Source organism: Dama dama, unplaced genomic scaffold, assembly GCF_033118175.1.
Source record: "Dama dama isolate Ldn47 unplaced genomic scaffold, ASM3311817v1 ptg000088l, whole genome shotgun sequence".
NCBI classification, from domain to species: domain Eukaryota; kingdom Metazoa; phylum Chordata; class Mammalia; order Artiodactyla; family Cervidae; genus Dama; species Dama dama.
In genome coordinates this window covers 5973702-5981607 of record NW_026870905.1, presented here as the reverse complement: position 1 = coordinate 5981607, position 7906 = coordinate 5973702, and positions in this window count along the sequence as shown.

Below are 7906 nucleotides of genomic sequence, written 5' to 3'. Positions count from 1 at the left end.
GAGGAGCATGAAGTGGTGTTGAAAAACATGAAGAGCTTGAAAAAGTGTGAAAAATATGAAGAGCTTCAAAAGGTGTCAAAATATGAGGAGCATGAAACCGTCTGAAAAATAGGAGGAGCATGAAACGGTGTTCAAAAACATGAAGAGCCTGAAAAGGTGTGCAAAATATGAAGAGCTTCAAAAGGTGTGAAATACATGAGGAGAATGAAACTCTCTGAAAATAGAAGGAGCATGAAGTGGTGTTCAAAAACATGAAGAGTCTGAAAAGGTTTGAAAAATATGAAGAGCTTCAATATGTGTGAAAAATATGAGGAGCATGATATGGTTTCAAAAATAGGATTACCATGAAGCGGTGTTCAAAACATGAAAAGCCTGAAAAGTTTTGAAAAATATGAAAAGCTTCAAAAGGTGTCAAAAATGAGATGAGCATGAAACGTTCTGAAAAATAGGAGGTGCATGAAGCGGTGTTGAAAAACATGAAGAGCCTGAAAAGGTGTGAAAAATATGAAGAGCTTCAAAAGGTGTCAAAAGTATGAGGAGCATGAAACCGTCTGAAAAATCGGAGGAGCATGAAGCGTTGTTGAAAAACATGAAGAGCCTGAAAAGGTGTGAGAAATATGAAGAGCTTCAAAAGGTGTCAAAAATATGACTAGCATGAAATGGTCTGAAAAACAGGAGGAGCATGAAGCGGTGTTGAAAAACATGAAGAGCCTGAAAAGGTGTGAAAAATATGAAGAGCTTCATAAGGTGTGAAATACATGAGGAGCATGAAACTCTCTGAAAAATAGGAGGAGCATGAAGCGGTGTTCAAAAATATGAAGAGCCTGAAAAGGTGTGAAAAATATGAAGAGCTTCAAAAATATGAAAAATATGAAGAGCCTCAAAAGGTGTGAAAAATATGAAGAGCCTCAAAAGGTGTGAAAAATATGAAGAGCTTTAAAAGGTGTCAAAAATGAGATGAGCATGAAACGGTCTGAAAAATAGGAGGAGCAAGAAGCGGTGTTGAAAAACATAAAGAGCATGAAAACGTATGAAGAATATGAAGAGCTTCAAAAGGTTTGAAAAATATGAAGAGCTTTAAAAGGTGTCAAAAATGAGATGAGGATGAAACGGTCTGAAAAATAGGTGGAGCATGAAGTGGTATTGAAAAACATGAAGAGCCTGAAAAGGTGTGAATGATATGAAGAGCTTCAAAAGGTCTCAAAAATATGAGGAGCATGAAACGGTCTGAAAAATAGGAACAGCATGAAGCGGTGTTGCAAAACATGAAGAGCCTGAAAGGGTGTCAAAAATATGAAGAGCTTCAAAAGGTGTGAAATACATGAGGAGCATTAAACGCCCTGAAAAATAGGAGGAGCATGCAGAGGTGTTCAAAAACATGAAGAGCCTGAAAAGGTGTCAAAAATATGAAGAGATTCAAAAGGTGTGAAAAATATGAAGAGCTTCAAAATGTTTCAAAAATGAAATGAGCATGAAACGGTCTGAAAAAGCTGAGGAGCATGAAGTGGTGTTGAAACACATGAAGAGCCTGAAAAGGTGTGAAAAATATGAAGAGGTTCAAAGGTGTGAAATACATGAGGATCATGAAATGGTTTGAAAAATACGAGAAGCATGAAGCAGTGTTCAAAAACATGAAGAGCCTGAAAAGGTTTGAAAAATATGAAGAGCTTCAAAAGGTGTCAAAAATATGAGGAGCATGAAACCGTCTGAAAAATAGGAGGAGCATGAAGCGGTGTTGAAAAACATGAAGAGCGTGAAAACGAGTGAAAAATATGAGGAGCTTCAAAAGGTATGAAAAATATGAAGAGCTTCAAAAGGTGTCAAAAAAGAGATGAGCATGAAACCGTCTGAAAAATAGGTGGAGCATGAAGCGGTGTTGAAAAACATGAAGAGCCTGAAAAGATGTGAAAAATATGAAGAGCTTCAAAAGGTGTCAAAAATATGAGGAGCATGAAACGGTCTGAAAAATAGGAGGAGCATGAAACCGTGTTCAAAAACATGAAGAGACTGAAAAGGGTGAAAAATATGAAGAGCTTCAAAAGGTGTGAAAAATAGGAGGAGCATGAAGCGGTGTGCAAAAACATGAAAAGCCTGAAAAGGTGTGAAAAATATGAAGAGCATCAAAAGGTGTCAAAAATATGAGGAGCATGAAACGGTCTGAAAAATAGGAGGAGCATGAAGAGGTGTTGAAAAACATGAAGAGCCTGAAAAGGTGTTAAAAATATGAAGAGTTTCAAAAGGTGTCAAATATATGAGCAGCAAGAATCGGTCTGAAATATAGGAGTAGCATGAAACGGTGTTCAAATACATGCAGAGCCTGAAAAGTTGTGAAAAATATGAAGAGCTTCAAATGGTGTCAAATATATGAAGAGCTTCAAAAGGTGTCAAAAATGAGATGAGCATGAAACGGTCTGAAAAATAGGAGGAGCAAGAAGTCGTGTTCCAAAAAATGAAGAGCCTGAGAAGGTGTGAAATATATCAAGAACTTCAAAATGTGTCAAAAATATGAGGAGCATGAAACGGTCTGAAAAATAGGAGGAGCATGAAACGGTGTTGAAAAACATGCAGAGCCTGAAAAGGTGTGAAAAATATGAAGAACTTCAAAAGGTGTGAAATATATGAGGAGCATGAAACGGTCTTAAAAATAGGAGGAGCATGAAGCGGTTTTCAAAAATATGAAGAGCCTGAAAAGGTGTGAAAAATATGAGGAGCTTCAAAAGGTATGAAATACATGAGGAGTATGAAACTGTCTTGAAAATAGGAGGAGCATGAAGCGGTGCTAAAAAACATGAAGAGGCTTAAAAGGTGTGAAAAATATGAAGAGCTTCAAAAGGTGTGAAAAATATGAGGAGCATGAAACGGTCTGAAAAATAGGAGGAGCATGAAGCCGTGTTGAAAAACATGAAGAGCCTGAAAAAGTGTGAAATATATGAAGAGGTTCAAAAGGTGTAAAAAATATGAGGAGATTCAAAAGGTATCAAAAATATGAGGAGCATGAAACGGTCTGAAAAAGAGGAGGAGCATGAATCGGTGTTGAAAATCATGAAGAGCCTGAAAACGTGTGAGAAATATGAAGAGCTTCAAAAGGTGTCAAAAATATGAAGAGCTTCCAAAGGTTTCAAAAATGAGAGGAGTATGAAGCAGTCTGAAAAATAAGAGGAGCATGAAGCGGTGTTCAAAAACATGAAGAGCCTGAAAAGGTGTGAAAAATATGAAGAGCTTCAAAAGGTGTCAAAAATGAGATGAGCATGAAACGGTCTGAAAAATAGGAGGAGCATGAAGTGGTGTTGAAAAAAAAGAAGAGACGGAAAAGGTGTGAAATATATGAAGGGCTTCAAAAGGTGTCAAAAATATAAGGAGAATGAAACGGTCTGAAAATAGGAGGAGCATGAAGCGGTGTTCAAAAACATGAAGAGCCTGAAAAGGTGTGAAAAATATGAAGAGCTTCAAAAGGTGTCAAAAATATGAGGAGCATGAAACGGTTTGAAAAATAGAAGGAGCATGAAGCGGTGTTCAAAAACAGGAAAAGCCTGAAAAGTTGTGAAAAATATGAAGAGCTTCAAAAGTTGTCAAAAATATGAGGAGCATGAAAAGGTCAGAAAAATAGGAGGATCATGAAGCGGTGTTCAAAAACATGAAGAGCCTGAAAAGGTGTGCAAAATATGAAGAGCTTCAAAAGGTGTCAAAAATATGAGGAGCATGAAACGGTCTGCAAAAAAGGAGGAGCATGAAGTGGTGTTGAAAAAATTCAAGAGCCTGACAAGGTGTGAAAAATATGAAAAGCTTCAAAAGTTGTCAAAAATATGAGGAGCATGAAACGGTCTGAAAAATAGGAGGAGCATGAAGCGGTGTTCAAAAACATGAAGAGCCTGAAAAGGTGTGAAAAATATGAAGAGCTTCAAAAGGTGTCAAAAATATGAGGAGCATGAAACGGTCTGAAAAATAGGAGGAGCATGAAGTGGTGTTGAAAAACATGAAGAGTCTGAAAACGTGTGAAATTATGAAGAACTTCAAAAATATGCAAAATATGAAGAGCTTCAAAAGGTGTGAAAAATATGAAGAGCTTCAAAAGGTGTCAAAATGAGATGAACATGAAACGGTCTGAAAAATAGGAGGAGCATGAAGCGGTGTTGAAAATCATAAAGAGCCTGAAAATTTGTGAAAAATATGAAGAGCTTCAGAAGATGTGAAAAACATGAAGAGCTTCAAAAGGTGTCAAAATGAGATGAGCATGAAACGGTCTGAAAAATAAGAGGAGCATGAAGTGGTGTTGAAAATAATGAAAAGCCTGAAAAGGTGTGAAATATATGAAGAGCTTCAAAAGGTGTCAAAAATATGAGGAGAATGAAACGGTCTGTAAAATAGGAGGAGCATGAAATGGTGTTCAAAAACATGAAGAGCCTGAAAAGGTGTGAAAAATATGAAGAGCTTCAAAAGGTGTCAAAAATATGAGGAGCATGAAAAGTTCTGAAAAATAGGAGGAGCATGAAGCGGTGTTCAAAACAGGAAGACCCTGAAAAGTAGTGAAAAATATGAAGAGCTTCAAAAGGTGTCAAAAATATGAGGAGCATGAAACGGTCTGAAAAATAGGAGGACTATGAAACGGTGTTCAAAAACATGAAGAGCCTGAAAAGGTGTGAAAAATATGAAGAGCTTCAAAACGTGTCAAAAATATGAGGAGCATGAAATGGTCTGAAAAATAGGAGGAGCAAGAAAGGGTGTTGAACAACATGAAGAGCCTGAAAACGTGTGAAAAATATGAAGAGCTTCAAAAGATGTGAAAAATATGAAGAGCTTCAAAAGGTGTCAAAAATGAGATGAGCATGAAACCGTCTGAAAAATAGGAGGAGCATGAAGTAGTGTTGAAAAACATGAAGAACCTGAAAAGCTGTGAGAAACATGAAGAGCTTCAAAATGTGTCAAAAATATGAGGAGCATGAAACGGTCTGAAAAAGAGGAGGAGCAGGAAGCGGTGTTGAGAAACATGAAGAGCCTGAAAATGTGTGAAAAATATGAAGAGCTTCTAAAGGTGTGAAATATATGAGGTGCAAGAAACGGTCTGAAAAATAGGAGGAGCATGAAGCAGTGTTGAAAAACATGAAGAGCCTGAAAAGGTGTGAAAAATATGAAGAGCTTCAAAAGGTGTCAAAATTATAAGGAGCATGAAACGTTCTGAAAAATAGGAGGAGCATGAAGCAGTGTTGAAAAAAATGAAGAGCCTGAAAAGGTGTGAAAAATATGAACAGCTTCAAAAGTTGTCAAAAATATGAGGAGCATGAAACGGTCTAAAAAATAGGAGTACCATGAACCGGTGTTGAAAAACATGAAGAGCCAGAAAAGGTGTGAAAAATATTAAGAGCTTCAAAATGTGTGAAAAATATGAAGAGCTACAAAAGGTGTCAAAAAAGAGATGAGCATGAAACGGTCTGAAAAATAGGAGGAGAATGAAGTGGTGTTGAAAAAAATGAGGAGCCTGAAAAGGTGTGAAAAATATGAAGAGCTTCAAAAGGTGTCAAAAATGAGATGATCATGAAACGGTCTGAAAAATAGGAGGTGCATGAGGTGGTGTTGAAGAAAAAGAAGAGACTGAAAAGGTGTGAAATATATGAAGAGCTTCAAAAGGTGTCAAAATATGAGGAGCATGATACGGTCTGAAAAATAGGAGGAGCATGAAGCGGTGTTCAAAACATGAAGAGCCTGAAAAATTGTGAAAAATATGAAAAGCTTCCAAAGGTGTTAAAAATGAGATGAGCATGAAACGGTCTGAAAAATAGGAGGAGCATGAAGCGGTGTTGAAAAAATGAAGAGCCTGAAAAGGTGTGAAAAATATGAAGAGCATCAAAAGTTGTCAAAAATATGAGGAGTATGAAACGGTCTGAAAAATAGGAGGACCATGAAGCGGTGTTGCAAAACATGAGGAGCCTGAAAAGGTGTGAAAAATATGAAGAGCTTCAAAAGGGGAGAAAAATATGAGGTGCATGAAACGGTCTGAAAAATAGGAGGAGCATGAAGCGGTGTTGAAAAACATGAAGAGCCTGAAAAGGTGTGAAAAATATGAAGAGCTTCAAAAGGTGTGAAATACATGAGGAGCATGAAACGTGTTGAAAAATAGGAGAAGCATGAAGTGGTGTGGAAAAACATCAAGAGCCTGAAAAGGTGTGAAAAATATGAAGGGCTTCCAAAGGTGTGAAATACATGAGGAGCAAGAAACGGTCTGAAAAATAGGAGGAAGAGGAAGAGGTGTTCAAAAATATGAAGAGCCTGAAAAGGTGTGAAAAATATGAAGAGCTTCAAAAGGTGTCAAAAATATGAGGAGCATGAAACGTTGTGAAAAATAGGAGCAGCATGAAACGGTGTTCAAAAACATGAAGACATTGAAAAGGTGTGAAAAATATGAAGAGGTGCAAAAGGTTTGAAATATATGAGGAGCATGAAACGGTCTGAAAAATATGAGGAGCATGAAGCGGTGTTCAAAAACATGAAGAGCCTGAAAAGGTGAGAAAAATATGAAGAGCTTCAAAAGGTGTGAAATACATGAGGAGCATTAAACGCCCTGAAAAATAGGAGGAGCATGCAGAGGTGTTCAAAAACATGAAGAGCCTGAAAAGGTGTCAAAAATATGAAGAGATTCAAAAGGTGTGAAAAATATGAAGAGCTTCAAAATGTTTCAAAAATGAAATGAGCATGAAACGGTCTGAAAAAGCTGAGGAGCATGAAGTGGTGTTGAAACACATGAAGAGCCTGAAAAGGTGTGAAAAATATGAAGAGGTTCAAAGGTGTGAAATACATGAGGATCATGAAATGGTTTGAAAAATACGAGGAGCATGAAGCAGTGTTCAAAAACATGAAGAGCCTGAAAAGGTTTGAAAAATATGAAGAGCTTCAAAAGGTGTCAAAAATATGAGGAGGATGAAACCGTCTGAAAAAGAGGAGGAGCATGAAGCGGTGTTGAAAACCATGAAGAGCGTGAAAACGAGTGAAAAATATGAAGAGCTTCAAAAGGTATGAAAAATATGAAGAGCTTCAAAAGGTGTCAAAAAAGAGATGAGCATGAAACCGTCTGAAAAATAGGTGGAGCATGAAGCGGTGTTGAAAAACATGAAGAGCCTGAAAAGATGTGAAAAATATGAAGAGCTTCAAAAGGTGTCAAAAATATGAGGAGCATGAAACGGTCTGAAAAATAGGAGGAGCATGAAACCGTGTTAAAAACATGAAGAGACTGAAAAGGGTGAAAAATATGAAGAGCTTCAAAAGGTGTGAAAAATAGGAGGAGCATGAAGCGGTGTGCAAAAACATGAAAAGCCTGAAAAGGTGTGAAAAATATGAAGAGCATCAAAAGGTGTCAAAAATATGAGGAGCATGAAACGGTCTGAAAAATAGGAGGAGCATGAAGCGGTGTTGAAAAACATGAAGAGCCTGAAAAGGTGTTAAAAATATGAAGAGTTTCAAAAGGTGTCAAATATATGAGCAGCAAGAATCGGTCTGAAATATAGGAGTAGCATGAAACGGTGTTCAAATATATGCAGAGCCTGAAAAGTTGTGAAAAATATGAAGAGCTTCAAATGGTGTCAAATATATGAAGAGCTTCAAAAGGTGTCAAAAATGAGATGAGCATGAAACGGTCTGAAAAATAGGAGGAGCAAGAAGTCGTGTTCCAAAAAATGAAGAGCCTGAGAAGGTGTGAAATATATCAAGAACTTCAAAATGTGTCAAAAATATGAGGAGCATGAAACGGTCTGAAAAATAGGAGGAGCATGAAACGGTGTTGAAAAACATGCAGAGCCTGAAAAGGTGTGAAAAATATGAAGAACTTCAAAAGGTGTGAAATATATGAGGAGCATGAAATGGTCTTAAAAATAGGAGGAGCATGAAGCGGTTTTCAAAAATATGAAGAGCCTGAAAAGGT